A 19,536-nucleotide genomic window follows, 5' to 3' on the forward strand; every position below is an offset into this window, starting at 1 on the left:
TGAATTCTTTAAAACATATATCTAGGTTTTCAGTGTGGATTACTTCAAACAATGGAAATACCAGAAACTGAATAAGCTAATAACCAAGTTGCGTCATAACCAGTTGGTTATACGTGGTGGTGTTGAGTGTGTTGAAAGGAGCGTTGGAGGACTGTGTGTTCTCAGCTGTGTTTGCACGTTATCGTTAATGTACGGCAGCTTTGTTTTCTTTATAATTTGAATACCTTCCCCTTTCTGTCTGGTTTTAATTAAACATAGAGAACAAAAGGATACCTGAAGATCCTGAACAGGTGTTTAGTGTCGGTAAAGAGAAGTTGAACCAGTCTGCAGGCGGATGTGAACAGCACAAACATTTAGGAATTACAGAATAAAGAATTGAATTTCAAACTGCCGAGCTCAGGTTATATTGTTTAATAAAAATGTTACATTTATCGATTTTTTACCTTGTGTCCAATGCGAAAACGAGAAGTTATGTGATGTAGAATCACAGCACCCAAACATATGGCATTTAACATGAGTATTAAGGTTTATAAAACAATTCTGTTTATGTTGTAGCCCATCTCTAACACAGTTACCCAGAAAAGCTTCAAAAAACATCTCCCCTTTAAAGACTTCTGTTCTGCTTTTTCTGATTGCTGTCTGAATTTGAGTTGTCCTCATTTTCTGTCACATGATACCTACTAGAGGAACTACAACGCAACTGTAAACTACGTTGCCCATGTCTGAAAGCTTGACTTAGACGAGATAATGCTTCAAAACACTGCTTTCATCTATACTGAGTACACGAAAAGTTAAAATACCACTGCCATTTCTAATTTGGGGTTAAAATGCACTCGGATGGGTTCGACCTAATTCTACCCTCTCGTTCAATTTCTGGTTGCGATGACATAGTTAAAACGCCAGACATTTAAGTTTATTTGTCAGGGACCATGTACCAACATACATCTCAAATAGACAAGATGGTCTGAACTAGACATAAATGGTCTAGTTCATACAATCTGGACGAAGTTATATACAGGTGAAAGAGAGACTTAAACTTCTGTAGGTTCAGACGACAAAACTACTTTGTTAAATTCAGGAAACATTGACGTTTGTTAAATGAACACAAATGCAATATGTTGTTTTCAAACAGGATGTGGGTCAACGGGGTCAAAGTCCTGTGCTTAAGGTCCAACTTCATGACATATATCTATTAGGCCGAATACCAACATTGCAACACATGACGTCATTCCTCTGGCGATTCTTTCCAAAACGACTTACATACACTTCAATACGGTCAACAACCCTAAGGGAGACATCTTTGGTTGAGTATCGTACCCAAAGAATGAGAAAAGACAGAGCCAGACAGAGACGTAGCTTATATTTCTGTGATGGAGGAAGATACTGGAGTTCAGGTCAGTCTAATTATTGCTTATCTGCTTTTTCCTGAAGCACTGTCCAATCAGAGAGGTACAAACACTATAGAGGTAAATATAATCTGCACGTATCACTTCACCCTCCATTTTGGGATGGTTTCAGAGAACATTTCAGAGGTCTTGAAATGAAATAACTATAGGAGTGGCATCAAAACTACTTTGTTAGACTCAAGAAAAGATTGTGGTTTGGGTTGAAAATTATAGGAGTGGCCTTTTCTTATATATGACGTTAAGTGACAAATAATTAAATGTTGCCTTCTTGTTTCAAACCTAACACTCGGGGAAAGTCCTGTATTTAATATGAGATAAAGAGTACATTTTAAGTGGAAGGAAATACTTTAAAGGGGACCTATCATGCAAAATGCACTTTTGTACGTCCTTTCTACATGAATATGTGTCCCCGGTGTTCCAGGGAACTCACCAAGTGTCAGAAAACACAACCCTCTCTATTTTCCTCCATACCCAAATCTCTAAAAAAGGGGCTGCAACGGATCTGATAAAAACTGATCCAGATTTGAACACTGTCCTGACGTCAGGACGGTGGCGCTACGGCTATTGGGCCAACTCCACCAATCAGGAGGAGACAGCCACGGCCATTGCCGTTCGAAAGCGCTGGAGACGCTGTAGTACATATGCCAGGCCTGTAGATGGTGCTGTTCTCACTGAATCTGACCAGAGCTAGAAATGGTCAAATTGAGCAAAATGAGGCATGGCTAAAATGCATGATCTGTTTGGTATTTAAAAAAAAAAAAAGTATAAATATACCTTATATAGGTATGGTCCTACACTATATTATTCAAATATAGCATGATAGGTCCACTTTAAATATAATCTACACGTATCACGTCGGAATCCATTTGGCTACCAACACCACCGCGGATCGTCTCAGAGAACATTTCAGATGTCTTGAAATGAAATAACTAAAGGAGTGGCCTTGCTTATACTGTATATGACGTTAAGTGACAAATAAATCAATGTTGCCTTCTGGTTTCAAACATGACACACATAGCTGTCTCTCGGGGGAAAGTCTTGTATTTTATATGAGATAAAGAGTCAAATTTAAGAGGAAGGAAACAAATATGATCTACACGTATCACACAGGAATCCATTTGGCTACCAACACCACCACGGGTTAGTTTCAGAGAACATATCTTTCTGTCTTTCTGTCTTGCCTTGGCTCCAGAGTTCTTTAATCTCTCGTGTCAATCAATATCTCTGCAGCTTCGATCCACCACCATCTCTCCTTCTTCCCAGAGTCCCACGCCATCCTCCTCTCCATCTGTCTGCATGGAGCCAGAGCCGAGTCCAACATCAATCAATATCTCTGCGGCACTACACGACGGATCAGAGCCCAGTGACATTTTCTGGGAATGGAACGAGCAACTCTGATGGGAAATGGGGTTTAAACGACTTTCAGTCCTTCGGCAGGTCTTAGCTCATTAACTGCATATCGTAGACATATTTCTTATCATTAGTATTCCTTTCAGGCAGCATTTGTTTTCCACTAATTCAGATTCATTTTGCAAAGACTTTACTCACATCATCATCACATCTAGGGCTGTGCAATTAATCGTATTTTAATCGCAATTACGATTTTGGCCTGCCACAATTACGAAAACAACATAATCGAAAAAAACTATTATTTAGCTTTGCTAGGTTGTGACAGTGCATTATATTTGATCTAATTAATTTTGGTCTCATTTATTTGTATTTATCATATTTATATATGTTTAGTAGCTTGTGGAAGTGCGCTCCAAAATATTTGTTGATCTTGTTTATTGGTATTTATTATTTTGATATTATTTATTTAAATGTATCATTTATTTTTGTATTGGTTTTTCAGTTGAATTATACGTTCAGGGTAATCAACAGTTAAAAAGATACTGTTCAAATTATTATTTGTATTTGTTTTAAAGTTCAATAAATTGAGTCAATGAATAATCGTATTTAATAATCGTGATATCAATTATTGACCCAAATAATCGTGATTATGATTTTTGCCATAATCGCACAGCCCTAATCACATCTATGTATCGTATCTTGATGCAAGGGTTAGGGTGATATGTTATTAAATGTTATTCCTCATTTTGTTGCATGCTTACAGTCTTTTCTGAAATAAACTTCCGCTTTCTCAGGAAACAACTTGTAAGGTTGAGAAAAAACATTGTGTTTTTTTTGTTTAGGCATCAAAACTACTTCGTTAGACTCAAGAAAAGACTGTGGTTTGGGTTGAAAACTATAGGAGTGGCCTTTTCTTATATATGACGTTAAGTGAGAAATAAATCAATGTTGACTTCTGGTTTCAAACATGACACAAATAGCGGTCTCTTGGGGGAAAGTCATGTGTTTTATATGAGATTTAAGGGTCGAATTTAAGAGTTGCAAGGAAATATTTAATGTTTATTTACTCGTGAAACTGTTTCTGCCTTGACAGATGTGCGGTTTTACGGTCAGGTGGTTGGTTTAAGGTTTTGTGTTGGTTTGAGTCGTATTTTAGGTCTTGTTAAATGCTCAGTAAATCATAACTGCGGACAGAAGCGTTCGAGGCTCAGCGTAATAACTCCTGACTGCTTTCTGGGGATTCTCTGTGATGTTTATGATCCGCTTTACCAGCTAGATCCCAGTGCACAGGAAAGCATAAAGCACCGTCACTGGGATCCGCTTTAAAATCTTTCCATAAATCTGACACATGAAGGGAGACATTAAAAAAAAAAAAAGGCGGGAGTTAGTTCACAAGCATGAGATGAACATAGAGAAAAATAACAAGTCTTATCACCGGCTGCTGCCCACGCACATCAAACACTGCATTTTTCACTTCCCTCTTTCAAAATATGACTAATTTACTTCTTATTCCAGGATATCTAATACTGTTAAAGCTGAACATTGTACATATTCACACGTTAAATCTAAAGATGCGCTCGCAGGTGGGGCTTCTGAAGTTAATTCCCCATTTTTACACCAGCATAAACCCAGATGCACTTGTTGCAATTAATGCTTTAGCTCAATGAATTCAGTTCATCCTGCTCAGATACCAGACAGTGTGTAAACGTACGTACTTGCATCCTCTCTTACTTCTTAGTTTTAGTACAAATACAGGAAACAATCAGCTGAACACAAGAGATGAACTTCCTCTGCTCCCCTGGAGAATGACAGGTCACCAGAAGGTTGTAAATAATGAACTTCATGTCAGTCAGGTGACTTTTATTTACAATTTGCTTCCTGCTTTCAACCAGAGCTCCAGTAGAGTTGTTTTCTCGGCCGACCCAGTAACAATGTGACTTTTGCATTTGATTTTGGATTATTGCAGAAAATAATGTCCGTGTGAAACGTATGATACTTGCACATTATCTTCATATCAACACTGCTAAGCTAAAGGTGGCTAATGTTGGGCTATAAAGGAACTACAGCACGGTCACATGACTTCACGTCACCACCGCTAAGCTAAAGGAGGCTAATGTTGGGCTATAAAGGAACTACAGCACGGTCACATGACTTCACGTCACCACCGCTAAGCTAAAGGCGGCTAATGTTGGGCTATAAAGGAATTACAGCACGGTCACATGACTTCACGTCACCACCGCTAAGCTAAAGGTGGCTAATGTTGGGCTATAAAGGAAATACAGCACGGTCACATGACTTCACGTCACCACCGCTAAGCTAAAGGAGGCTAATGTTGGGCTATAAAGGGACTACAGCACGGTCACATGACTTCACGTCACCACCGCTAAGCTAAAGGCAGCTAATGTTGGGCTATAAAGGAATTACAGCACGGTCACATGACTTCACGTCACCACCGCTAAGCTAAAAGAGGCTAATGTTGGGCTATAAAGGAACTACAGCACGGTCACATGACTTCACGTCACCACCGCTAAGCTAAAGGAGGCTAATGTTGGGCTATAAAGGAACTACAACACGGTCACATGACTTCACATCACCACCGCTAAGCTAAAAGCGGCTAATGTTGGGCGTGATGACGTTTAGTCGTCTCATTTAGACACTTGTTAGCAACCTCAGTTTCTAAATTCAACAGTTCTGTATTTACTGACGTATTTTATGTCGTACAATAAAAATCTCTTCAGCTTGTGTTAACCACAGATCTTATTTAAGCCAAAAACACATTCAGAAAACCATTGACGAGACGAGGTATATTCAAAAACACAAACGTAGCAGTATAAAATGTATTTCGGCTGAATCATCTAACAACACAACTACAAACGCACACACACACACACACACACACACACACACACACACACACACACACACACACACACACACACACACACACACACACACACACACTGCAGACTCAGACGTGCACCCTCAGATAAACTGGCCCTCTCAGAGCGTCCCATCTAAATGACCCCTGTCACTATAATGCTGACTCATCTCCAGGTTTTAAGGCTCATTCCTGCACAACTTTAGTCAAGAGAAGGATAACTGTGGTTGTGGAATCAGCTTCAAATACACAAACGTAGCAGTATAAAATGGCTTTGAGCTGAATCATCCAACGACACAACTACAAACACACACACACAAATCAGACTCAGACTTCCACCCCGCCTTGTTTTCCTCTGAGTGTCTCAGATAAATAAACTGGCCCTCTCTCAGCGTCCCGGCTAAATGACCCCTGTCACCGAGGCGTCTGCATCCAGCGGTACAGACACCGGCGGAGAGGAATTGGACGTGGCGGGTGTCCGCTGTCTGCAGACACAACAGAGAACCAGTGACAAAGACAGAGAGAGAAGGGAGGGGGGGGGGGGGGGTGTTGTACAGTGTGTCTGTGTCCCGCAGACAAGGAGAGAGGACAGAGTCGACTCTAAACTCCAGCTAACCCCGAAAACACAGCCACAGGAGGGTGAGAGCACTCACATCATTCACTGTCTGAGGAGTCTAGACTGCCTCTGATTGGCCGTTCTACTGTGTCACAGCTGAGCTAGAGAACAAATGACATATCCAGACATTTAGACAACGGTAGGATTGTTAGGGGTTTAAGTTTAAGGGCCTAAAAACGCTTCTTTTTAACAAAGCCTTTTATTAAACTTGTGTTTTTAAGTCAAGGCAATTCAAGGTGCTTTACAAAAATGAAAGACATTAAGAAAAAATGGCATTTAAAAACAGTCATTAAAAAGGAACGATGATAAAATAAACATTAACAAAAATACATGAATAAAAGTTACTGTGCAGTTTAAGATATGAATAGTTTAATTAAAAGCAGCGGCAAAAAGAAAAGTCTTCAGCCTTTAAGTATATATTTGATGCCCCTTGTAGCAGCTTTTAGTAATGAAAGGTGCTTTACAAATACAATTTATTATTTGTATTATTATTATTATTATTAACCAAAAATGAACAGATTATATAAAATAACACAAATAAATATTCAATTTGATATTTTTTTCTAACTAAAATAAATGTCCTGACATACAGTATGATACATCTAAAAAAGATATATAATTTTCAATCAAATGTAATGCATAAACAATGATTTTTTTTAATTAAGAAATTGAAAGTATTCAAGCATCAATATTTAAGAGAATGTATACAAACTATTACGAAATTATAGTAAAACATTTTATTATTTGAAAAGGAATTATTTCTATTTTAAGGCCTCAGATATGATAAAAAAAAGATACATGAGAAATAATCTATATAACTTCTATTATTCTATTTAAAAAAATTGAAATATCTAGATCAGAAAGTACATATTGGACATATATGTACAAGGATATATTTAAAAGTTAGGGTTAGGGTTTTTAAATAACCCTACATTTAGACTTTAATGAACGTCTGCTCCTTAGGCTTCAGGTAAATTAAAATATTGTATAATACTATAAGACGTACATTGTTGTAAAATCAGCCCTCGCTGTTACCATGCATGTAGAAAAATATCCACCTCCTCACAGTCTAATGTCACACACACACACACACACACTCACACACACACACACACACACGCACACACACACACACACACACACAGACACACACACACACACACACACACTTGCATGCAAAAGCACTTTGGCCCAAATGTGCACACATAAACACACACACACACACACTGTTTATTAATGAGTGATGTGGACAGTGTGTCTGAGAAATATGTGACCTATGACTGGCCTACAGCTCGACTCTCTGCTAACACACACACACACACACACACACACACACACACACACACACACACACACACACACACACACACACACACACACACACACACACACACACACCGAGTGTTTCAGACAAGCCCTTGATCACGTCTCGCTCTTGAGAAAAAAAGAAAAAAATCCCGGTGAAGATATTTTTGTAAATGTTTTTCCTCGTTGTCATTTCCTGTCTCGTTGAAGGCGGCTGACAGAACTGGGACTGCAGAGGAGGCCGGGCTCCTTCCAGTCTAAACTCTGTTGTACCATCTCATTATTTTCAGACTCTCTCTTGAAACGCTGCCTTTAAGATTCACTAAAGAGCAGCTCTGAGACTCTGCCGTCCTTCAGGATTAACAGGAGAGTAAAGAGCCACCGGAGGATTGGTAATGATGGTTCCTGAAAGCTGTGGAGCTCAATCAGCTTCATGGTGAAAAATGACTCGGAAAATAAAGGTTTATCAGGACACAAAATGGCTGCTGCACATCTCACTGTTGTTGAGCAGCCGGCAGATATGACTGTGAACTTATACCGAGGTTCACGCTGATCTATAATTCACACTGCACTGTATTTGCATCAGGAAATTCCAACGGTTAATAATTGATTGGTACAATATCCGAAATGCTTCCACAGAAGTGAAGAGATCATGAGACAGGAATGCCAAGTATTTCCTCATGAATTGCTTCTGTGTAGCCGCTGTGTAAACTCACACGGTAAACAAGCCTGAAGCCAGTTATTATTTAACCAAACCACAAGTCATATCTCTGTAAAAGTGTTACTGTATTGAGAGGAGAGTTGTTGACATAGCGGGGAAAACCCTTATCAATACTGTGTGTATAATCTGATTCTGTTTCACAGCAATTACCTCGCAGTCACAGGTGCCGTTATCTAAATCTGAAATTAAATTCTTTAGCTATTGAAATCTCAAACTATTTAAATGTAAATATGTCTCCTCCACAGAGAAGAGGACAGGTTGGGGGAAGAAGTAATGGTTCTTTATCTCCTCTCGCCTAATGAGTTTCAAACCCACGAGGACGACCGAGTTGTGACAGTTTGACAGTTTGAGTGTTAATTAATTTTATTTATTTAGGGGTGCCAGCCAGGTCTCTCTCCTGGCATTCAAGATTGGTCAGTCATGTTTCGTTTCAGTAGTATTGTCCTTTTTTAAATGTTTAAATCAGGGGTGTCCAAACTACTAATTCAAAAAGTATAATGACTTAAGTATAATACACTTCTGCTTGTCTTATATTGTACTTCTTAAATATATATGTTCAAATATATTACACAGTATTATTCATGTGTTAATGAGCCCAATTTTCAAATAAATCCAGTCTATTAAAGTTGAAAACATGTTCTAACAAATCTAAGTTGATAATAAAAAAGCCCAATAACACATTTACATAACAACCTTGAAATAAACCCTTCATATTTCCTCTTATTATAATCAATCTGAAGCTTCTGTTTTAAGCAATGAGCTGCCAACAGAATAAATGAAACCATATGGAGAGCTGTGAGCTGTTTTTCTCTTACAGCATTTTCACGTATCAAGAATAATTAACCTACATTTAATTGATTTTGCCGACTTATAACTGAACTTATGAGGCGATATGCCTCTAGGGAGTGGCTCAGGCCTTCGTATATCTTTCTGTGGCCCTCGGAGAAAAAAGTTTGGACACCCCTGGTTTAATTCAACCATCACAGAGTGGATTTGGGGATTCAGCTTCAGAGAGCAAAGCTGAGATTGCTGAGTTCATCCACCCCCTCATATCAGATAGCGTTGTCTCTTTCGGTTTGAGCAGTAATGTCCTGCAAGACGACATGCGATGTGACAGATGGAGCTCATGGTGAAAGAGCCGAGGACATGTTGCACCGCCGTCAAACCTTCAGGACACGAGGAGGGTCAGACGCAACTTTCATTTTCATTTTGATGGACTCTGGCTGCAGAAAAACACTGACTCCGGGTCAAAGACACGAGTTAAGCACTTGTTAAACCGTGTTAGCGCTCATGTTGAAGCGAGACACGTCGTCAGGTCTTGCTCTGCAGATGTCTTTCTTTAAAGAGGACCTATCATGCAAAATGCACTTTTGTACGTCTTTTCTACATGAATATGTGTCCCCGGTGTTCCAGGGAACTCACCAAGTGTCAGAAAACACAACCCTCTCTATTTTCCTCCATACCCAAATCTCTAAAAAAGGGGCTGCAACGGATCTGATAAAAACTGATCCAGATTTGAACACTGTCCTGACGTCAGGACGGTGGCGCTACGGCTATTGGGCCAACTCCACCAATCAGGAGGAGACAGCCACGGCCATTGCCGTTCCAAAGCGCTGAAGACGCTGTAGTACATATGCCAGGCCTGTAGATGGTGCTGTTCTCACTGAATCTGCCCTTGCTAAAACAGAGCTAGAAATTGTCAAATTGAGCGAAATGAGGCATGGCTAAAATGCATGATCTGTTTGGTATTTTGAAAAAAAAAAAGTATAAATATGCCTTATATAGGTATGGTCCTACACTATATTATTCAAATATAGCATGATAGGTCCACTTTAACTATTTAAAAGGTACTCTCAGATATTTTTAGAATGATTCCAAATTCATGAAACACTGAGGTTTTTCTTGATGCTTGGGAACGTTACACTAGTAATGAATCTGAGGCTGTGTAGGTCTTTTTTTGGTCACTAGGTGGCAGAAAAAACACAAAAAACATATTTTACCATTGTTACACAGACTCTTAACGAAACATATCTTCTCACTGTAGTTACGACTATATATACATGAGATCATATACATGTTGCCATCATTTTAATGCCATTGCCCTTCCCTTTTTTCTATGTGTCTGAGTGTATTCTAGGACTTTTGTTAATTACTATTGGCAAAATATGATTTTTGCAAGAGGCAATTTGTTTATTTTTACGTTATTTAATTCTCAAGATTAGACAGAATACAAAAGGACATAAACCTTGATAGATTTTTTAAATAAACTGTGCATTGATGTCCCTACTTGTATCAGGTTCTGGCATTTTTTGGAACGTTTGATTCCCTATCACAGTGTTGAAAATAATTTGTTCTAAGTGGTTCTTGCAGCATTTTACAATGTATTTTACAACTCACACATATTCAAGACATAATGCGTATCAATGATATCCTATGATAATGATAACCTGCTAAATAAATACTTAATATAGGCAGAAAAGGCATTTGTTTCCAATGTTACGTTGTTCTTTTAAACACCTAAACATTTTAATCTAAAAAATGCAACCAATAGTGGAAAGGTAGTTACATTTGTTGGCCTTGGGTATTTTTTTAACTATCATCATCTTCCCCCAGGTGATTTAAAAACACAGAGGACACAACCTCAGTGGGACCTTCTCTGTCCCGGTGCTCCTCATTATAACTTCTATAAAAAGACAGATATAAACCATGAGGCGTCCATGTTGTTGGGAAATGATCGTCACACAGCCTCCATCTTGCCGGTAAACCCTGTGACTCCACTTCAGTGTAAACAGCACCAAAATAAACTTTTAGAAAGGCACTTTTCACGCTTCCTTTGACACAAATTCGAAACGTCCAACTTCCTCATTCCTGTCAGGCGGACTTTAGTCAAACACATGCAGAAGTCCTATCAAGCTTTAAATATACACGTCTGGTTTCCCTGCACTCTTTTTATAGAGAGTAAACACTCAGCCAACACTTCATATTTTCACCTTCACACTGCAGAGAGCCGCTCTGTCAAACAACATAAAACAATTGGCTGTGAACAGTGGCGACACTCCAACAAAATCACTTCCTCATTTCACTCCCAAACTCAGAATATTACACTGTGAAACGTTTTTTCACTCTTTGTAGATGACTTTTGTCCCTTTGTCACTCTTTAACTATTGGTTATTTGTGTGTGTGTGTGTGTGTGTGTGTGTGTGTGTGTGTGTGTGTGTGTGTGTGTGTGTGTGTGTGTGTGTGTGTGTGTGTGGCCTAGCATTACTATCCGTGTGGGGACCTAAATCTGTTTACACAGTCACGTGTGGGGACTCGCCTCCCTGGGACATAATGGCGGTCCCCATGAGGGGCATCATTCATTTTAGGGTGAAGACTTGGTTAGGGTTAGGCATGTGTTGGTTATGGTTACGGTTAGGATAAGTCTCCAGGAAATGCATGTAAGTCAATATAATGTCCCCTGAAGTGATGTATACATAGTATGTGTGTGTGTGTGTGTGTGTGTGTGTGTGTGTGTGTGTGTGTGTGGGTGTGTGTGTGTGTGTGTGTGTGTGTGTGTGTGTGTGTGTGTGTGTGTGTGTGTGTGTGTGTGTGTGTGTGTGTGTGTGTGTGTGTGTCACTGGGTAAATCAAATCGCATGCACTGCTAACTGTGGGGGAAACTTCTGTGTAGCAAAGCAGGAGGAGTCACCGACTCAAAGGAGACACAGGGAGAGCTGGAGCTTTGATGTCAAACACTGATGGGTTTATTTGGAGCTTCGGCCGGAGAATTCACAAAACAAGTCAAAGAGTCAGAGGTTCTGACTTCACGGGAGAGTTGCCACGTCAATTCTGAAGATCTCTACCCCAGACCCGTGTGTTTAGCTAGTTCAGAGAGAATAATCAACATTGTGCAGAACAAGATAGAATCATAACACCTCTATCAGCTGACGCCAGCAGGCAGGAGCAGGGAGACAAAACACTGAGAGCACAGCAGCCAAGGCTACAGGTGCGTGTGCTCAGTCAGGACAGTTTGAACTGATGAACTGGGTCAAAGTTATGGGCCTTGGAAAATATTTCCCCAACACTAACCATCAGTTTTGTTTGTTATAATGAGAGGCCGACGAAAAAAACTAAATGCAATCGCAAAAGTAGATCATGAATGGTTGATTCAGATCATGAATGTTGGTGGTCACTACACGATTGTATATGTTGGACAACCATAAATGCATTTCAAGCTTGTGGAAAATGCAGTAGAAGTCGTTCAGTTTGCTCACGTTGAGCGGATAATAATGTAAATATAGAATATACACAGTGTTGAAATTTGGTACGAATGGAGAGCCTTCAAGCCTGATCCCTTCATCAGATATCATTGGTGTTGTCTTACATTTTAATTTAACTAGAGTGACTTAAATTCACTTCTATATGGGAGCAATTTAGGGTATCTTTGCTAAGGACACTTCAACATGTTGATTGGCTCCCTCTGATTGGTAGATATTTACCAATTATCCCTTGAGCCACAGACACATTTTTCACATCATAAACACTACAATAGTGGTCATAGATTTTCCATTTTCTACTTCTCAAGAACATCTGGATGTAAGGATGGGCTATGCTAGTAGCAGCTAATGCAGCCTGGAGCCACTCGTCACTCATTAAAGTAGGAGAACAGGTATGAAGTACAACTCAGCTTTTATATACAGTACATACATACATCAGAACATACATGAGACATCTTGCCCAGTCACGAGAACCAGGATTAGCATGAATGCTGCGAGGCAGTCAGCATCTGGCTGGAGCTCTGCACTTCATCACAGGGTCAAACACAACCTGCTTCCATAACACTCGCTTATTAAATATGAGACACTTTCTCACAGCATCTACTGACATCATCCACCTATCATTATCAGTCTTTATTTTAAGGAAGAAAATACCCTTTTGTGTCTAATTTGAATGATATTCAAGCATATTACTAGAAAAAGGCACTGAATATCTTCAAATCAGATAGGGTTAGGGTTAGGGCATTGTGAGAAAGGGTTTTTGTTCATTTGAATGGTCCGTCCAGGTGAGTAAAATCACCTCTAGGCAACTTTTTATTAACCTCATATGGTGTAAATAGGACCGCAACTAACACAGCGTCTATGAAAAAGGGCAGAGAATAGTGAAAAATCTCCATCAGAGCCCAAAATATGTGGTTTCCAAAGATATAAATCAAACAAAAGCAGCAAAATCTCACATTTAGGAAGCAGGATCTAGAGACAGTCTGGCATTGTGTGCTTGATAATGGTCTCAATCATGATTTGAATATCCTCATTGTCGTTTATTTGTTCTTTTTAGGTCAACTCATCAATGAACTAATTATTAAGTATTCCACATCTCAGTATTTTTCTGAGAAATGAAGACCAAAAACGGACCGAATTGTGTTAAATTGTCTACTTTCTTTGCCGCGGTAGTGACAGTAGTATCGGCAATGGTGACTCAACCTGCAGCTGCACCCATTCCCCACCTTCCTCTACACACACACACACACACACACACACACACACACACACACACACACACACACACACACACACACACACACACACACACACACACACACACACACACACACACACACACACACACACACACACACACACACACACACATAGTGTTGTGTGTTTAGCAGCCTCCTATTGTCCTGCTCCATCTCTTCTGCTGTTGGATAACGAGCGTCCGTCTGCAGGCTGACGGCTTAATTAAGATGGAGGCTGCGTCGTGTGAGAGTGATCCGGCTGATCACATGACAAACTGGAGCCTCGACAAATAGTGCCTTTGTTGTTTTTGTAATCTTTGACATAGAGGAGGAGGAAACTGATTGATCTATGAAGAGAGCTGAATACAGAATTGTTTATAATTGCTCAATGGCAAAAAAACGGCAACTTGACAGTTTAAAAATACCCAGATTTCAGTGATCGTTCGCATCTGTAGTCCAAACGAATTAGGGAACTACAGCACGGTCACATGACTTCACATCACCACCGCTAAGCTAAAGACGGCTAATGTTGGGCTATAAAGGAACTACAGCACGGTCACATGACTTCACGTCACCACCGCTAAGCTAAAGGAGGCTAATGTTGGGCTATAAAGGAACTACAGCACGGTCACATGACTTCACGTCACCACTGCTAAGCTAAAGGCGGCTAATGTTGGGCTATAAAGGAACTACAGCACGGTCACATGACTTCACGTCACCACCGCTAAGCTAAAGGAGGCTAATGTTGGGCTATAAAGGAACTACAGCACGGTCACATGACTTCACGTCACCACCGCTAAGCTAAAGTTGGCTAATGTTGGGCTATAAAAGAACTAGAGCACGGTCACATGACTTCACGTCACCACCGCTAAGCTAAAGTTGGCTAATGTTGGGCTATAAAAGAACTACAGCACGGTCACATGACTTCACGTCACCACCGCTAAGCTAAAGTTGGCTAATGTTGGGCTATAAAAGAACTACAGCACGGTCACATGACTTCACGTCACCACCGCTAAGCTAAAGTTGGCTAATGTTTGGCTATAAAGGAACTACAGCACGGTCACATGACTTCACGTCACCACTGCTAAGCTAAAGGCGGCTAATGTTGGGCTATAAAGGAACTACAGTACGGTCACATGACTTCACGTCACCACCGCTAAGCTAAAGGAGGCTAATGTTGGGCTATAAAGGAACTACAGCACGGTCACATGACTTCACGTCACCACCGCTAAGCTAAAGTTGGCTAATGTTGGGCTATAAAGGAACTACAGCACGGTCACATGACTTCACGTCACCACCGCTAAGCTAAAGGCGGCTAATGTTGGGCGTGATGACGTTTAGTCGTCTCATTTAGACACTTGTTAGCAACCTCCATTTTAAATTCACCAGTGGAGTATTTACTGACGTATTTTATGTTGTAAAAAGGAATGTTACAATCTAAAAAATTAATTTAGTAAATGTGAGAAAAAACTTTTGATATTCTCTGACAAAAAAGACAATATCTAACACAAAGATTATAAGAGAATATGGCAAGAAATGTATCATTGCCATGTCTGCTCTCTTTTCTGACACACACACACACACACACATACACACACCATGAGTGTTGGTAATGGATGAGTCACAGCAGTAACTTCTCATCAGGTGTCTGTTTGTCTCCTTGCAGCAGGATGAATGAACGGACTCAGGGCTAGAATTATGAGAGCCAATCAGATGGCACACAGACGGGTCACATGACTACAGTCCCCACGTTGCCATAGCGATCTTATAACAGGACACAGAGGGAGCTGTGACATCTTCAAAGCCAACACAATAAGAACAGCTTTAGAAGAATATTATAGCTAAAGCTCAGTTGTAATAACATGATTGGAGACAGGGTATTATTGTGTGTTTCTTCTCATATAATTATAAAGATAACATGTGTTTTTCGTTACTTAATTGTTGTATTAATATCTATATATATTGTTTTTTTACTTGGAGGCATGTTTGCCCAGGCAGAATCATACATCACAGTCACATGACGGTGTATGAACCAATCAGAATGCTCCATTTATCCACATTATTAATGACTTTTTCTAACACATTTCTTACACGTATCACAGACCTCTCTATATGAATTGAGTTCAATCAAGAAGCTTTAATCTTAAGCAAAATGTACTAAATGTGCATGTGCTCAGCGGTGCGGTGCGGTGCGAAGCGGTGCGGTGCGGAGCGGTGCAGTGCGGAGAAACGAAACTTAACTTATGAAGCAGCTTTTGACGGCGCGCTATGCATGGGGCACCCTAGAGGGGGTTTCCCGACATGTCATTGCAGTAAATTAAAGGGGGTTTCAGGTTGTCGGTTTTCAATCGACCTTCTTTGGGGGCCCCCTTCTGGTCCGGGGCCCCAAGCAGTTGCCTGTCTTGCCTGTCCGCAAGCGGCGCCCCTGGGTTTTAGATAAATATATAGTTGAACACATATATATATATATATATCCCAAAATGCAGTAATTATTGCAGTAATGCTTACTTACTTTTTTACAAAACAGATAATATATACATTTAAAAAGTCACAATGGCGCCCCACACTGATAACTCATATTCCCAAAGGAGCACTTCATAAATATTGCATGGATATTATGGAAATAAATTGAATAAAACATATTAAATACATCAATTCCACTACAACATAATGGATAAGTGTCGGACATTATTCCAACTCAGTAAAGGCACTGATAGGAAACTCCATATTGACCTCAGATGGTTTAGTTAGGGCTGCAGCTAATGCAACGTTTTATTATTGATTAACCTATTGACTATTTTATTCAAATAATCAATTTGTTGTTTAGTAAAACCTCCATAAAAGCCCCCAAAATATTCCATTAACAAATATATAAAGCAGACAAAAGAAGCAGCATCAATTTTAGAGGCAGGATTCAGAGAAAGTCTGCCATTTTATTCTTGATAATGGCTGTCGGCTATTTTTTAATAATCGTTAATATGTTGTCTTTACGCCAATTGATCAATAAACATTTTTCAGTACAGCATCACTTAGATCTACTGCATGATGTTTCAGTAAAAACAGCATCACTGGCATTGTGGCTCACACTCAATCCGACTACACACACACACACACACACACACACACACACACACACACACACACACACACACACACACACACACACACAAAGAAATCATTAAAAAAAAATGTTATTTCTAATCAAATTTTCTTTCACTATAAATGAATAGACGAAGAATTAAAACCCCTTCCTCCTCTTCCTCTTCCTCCTCCTCTCCATCCTATTGATAGGCAAGGTGGCATCTCTCGCATCCACACCCTGCTCACACTGCGCATGCGTGCCGCGGCAAACAAAGGAGCAGGCTCTGAACGGACGGAGGATGGACAATAAAGTTTGAAATAACATGCAGCAGCAACACGAGCCAAATGAGAGGATGAACTTAATTTAGGAGGAGGAGTAGGGGGGTATTTATCCCTAATTGTTCATCACCCCCTTCCTCATCCTCACATCCCCCCCTGCCCCCTCCTATTCTTCATCCTCCTCCATCCTCCACCTCCTCAGTGCAATAAAAAACGGAAATATGCGATTAATAATTCATCTAAATCAGGACAAATGTGTGTAGTGTGTAGTGTGTAGTGTGTAGTGTGTGTGTGTGTGTGTGTGTGTGTGTGTGTGTGTGTAGTGTGTAGTGTGTAGTGTGTGTGTGTGTGTGTGTGTGTGTGTGTGTGTGTGTGTGTGTGTGTGTGTAGTGTGTAGTGTGTAGTGTGTGTGTGTGTGTGTGTGTGTGTGTGTGTGTGTGTGTGTGTGTGTGTGTGTGTGTGTGTGTGGTGTGTGTGTGTGTGTGTGTGTGTGTGTGTGTGTGTGTGTGAATGCAGCTTCACACCTCCACACAGACAGACAAAGAGAGAGGAGGGTGGGGGGGGGGGGTCTCTGGAAATGTTTACCGGCTGTAAATGATGAGGTAAAAATACAGCCTGTGATTGTTATATATAATAATAATTCAATTCAGGGAAATCAATAAATATCAGAGTGTCAGAGAGGAGACGCTTCTGTGCAGATTTCCTCAATAAAAGTGTAAAGAAAAAAAAATGTGTCTGAAGCGCGTGTTCCTCCAGACGGTACACACCCCTTTTTAAGCTCGTGCACATTTTCCGCCTGGATAAAAAAAAGAAGAATACAAGAAGAAATACTATCTGGAAATGTTTTTTAAAAACCAAACAAATCTCCCTTTTTATTCTCTTGTCTGTCTTTTCTCGCGTCAAATGTACCGCTTCTTTTGTCTCGTTTCTCATGCAGTGCGCTACCCCAAACGGAGAGATGAGAGAAAAAGAACAAAAGGGATGAAACAAAAACAATTAAAAATAAACAACAAGTCAAAGCATCCCAAAAAGCTGTTTTGGGCAGAAAGGAGAGGAATAAGCAGGTTTGTTTCTCTTACCGTGCACTCTGAAGTTCCTCTGCTCCTCTGCTCCTCGCGCAGTTTCAGTAGCGGCTGCTGGGTTTTTTTGCGGCTTCTCCTGCGCGCCCGGCGGCTCGTGCCTGCTGCACGCGCATCCATACGTACACGCACGCGGGTGGATTTTGCACGCATGCAAACACACATAAGCACAATGCTTCATCTCTATTTTACTGTATGACTATTGCTATAATAAAGCATTATGATACATCAAATGTGGATTCTTTAGGGATCCATATTTGGTTGTTAGGATATCCAATTGTACTTTATGGTAATTTTATCGTAATATTCTTACAAAAAACCCAGTAATATCCCTCTAACATGTTTCATAGCTCACAAGTAGGGAAGTTACTTGCTTTAAACACATTTCGTCTTTGTCTAAAACCCCTTCTTCCTGGTAGATGTGGTTTTATAACTCGTGTTTTTTAATATAAGCTGAATTTTCTCTGCGCATGTTTTAGCAGTAATACGGCTCTGTGCTCAGTGTGTGTGCATGAAGGTGGTCTCTGTGCGCCCCCTGCCCCTCACTGCACACACACTGACTCTGTCGATCAGTTTAAATGACTTGTTGATGCATGAATGAATGCACATGATGCAAGGCAAGTGTACAGTATACATTGTAATGCAAAACACATTATATAACATTATTAAGTGACATTTAATTAGTAATAACAAGTCAACAAAAAAGTCAATAGAATATGTAAACAGTGGACAAAATCTAAGAATACTGAAATGTGTAAAGTAACTGATTCAATAGTGCTTGTATTCAAAGTTAGGTCAATCCACATATCAATAGTTTTAGCCCTAATACTACTTTTAAAAATATATATCCTTTTTCAAAAACGATATCAGTAAAATGTATAAGTAAAGGGTTTCTTAAGAAAATGCACCTTATATTTACCTATCCATTATATTTGTTTTATGAATATAACATTCTTCCCACTGTGTTGTAGTACTCCGTTTTAGACACTAGATGGCAGTGTTTGCAAATAATTGAGTTGTTTCATTTGTTCCTATAAAAACAAATGAAGAAGACAATGTGTTTTCTTAAATGAACAGAACTTATTAATGAAGAATATTTTACCTTTCCTTCTGTGTGGCAGATACACAAATGGTTTTAATCCAATTCATGTCATAGGGAAGTGATGCACTTTGGTCTCCTGTGGCCACAATGAGTATTACATCAACAACACTTCACCCACCTTGTGTAATTTACAGTTGCACATTTTGTTGTAGATAAAGACATTTTGAAACATTCACCAGGCAAGACCTATTCTCTATATACCTGTTGTACGAAAATGGATCCCCAC

At 39.8% G+C, this 19,536-nt stretch overlaps 1 protein-coding gene across 1 annotated transcript in view; it reads right to left on the reverse strand.

Moving 5' to 3' along the window:
* Positions 1-18,321, reverse strand: part of basp1 (brain abundant, membrane attached signal protein 1) — a 63,369-nt gene extending 45,048 nt beyond the window's left edge. The window contains exon 1 of the mRNA XM_034135972.1: positions 18,209-18,321. The gene's annotated coding sequence lies outside the window, so the exon portion shown is untranslated. The remainder of the gene's footprint in view (positions 1-18,208) is intronic.
* Between the last annotated feature and the right edge of the window lie 1,215 nt (positions 18,322-19,536).

The sequence above is a fragment of the Trematomus bernacchii genome, unplaced genomic scaffold (assembly GCF_902827165.1).
Source record: "Trematomus bernacchii unplaced genomic scaffold, fTreBer1.1, whole genome shotgun sequence".
NCBI lineage: Eukaryota > Metazoa > Chordata > Actinopteri > Perciformes > Nototheniidae > Trematomus > Trematomus bernacchii.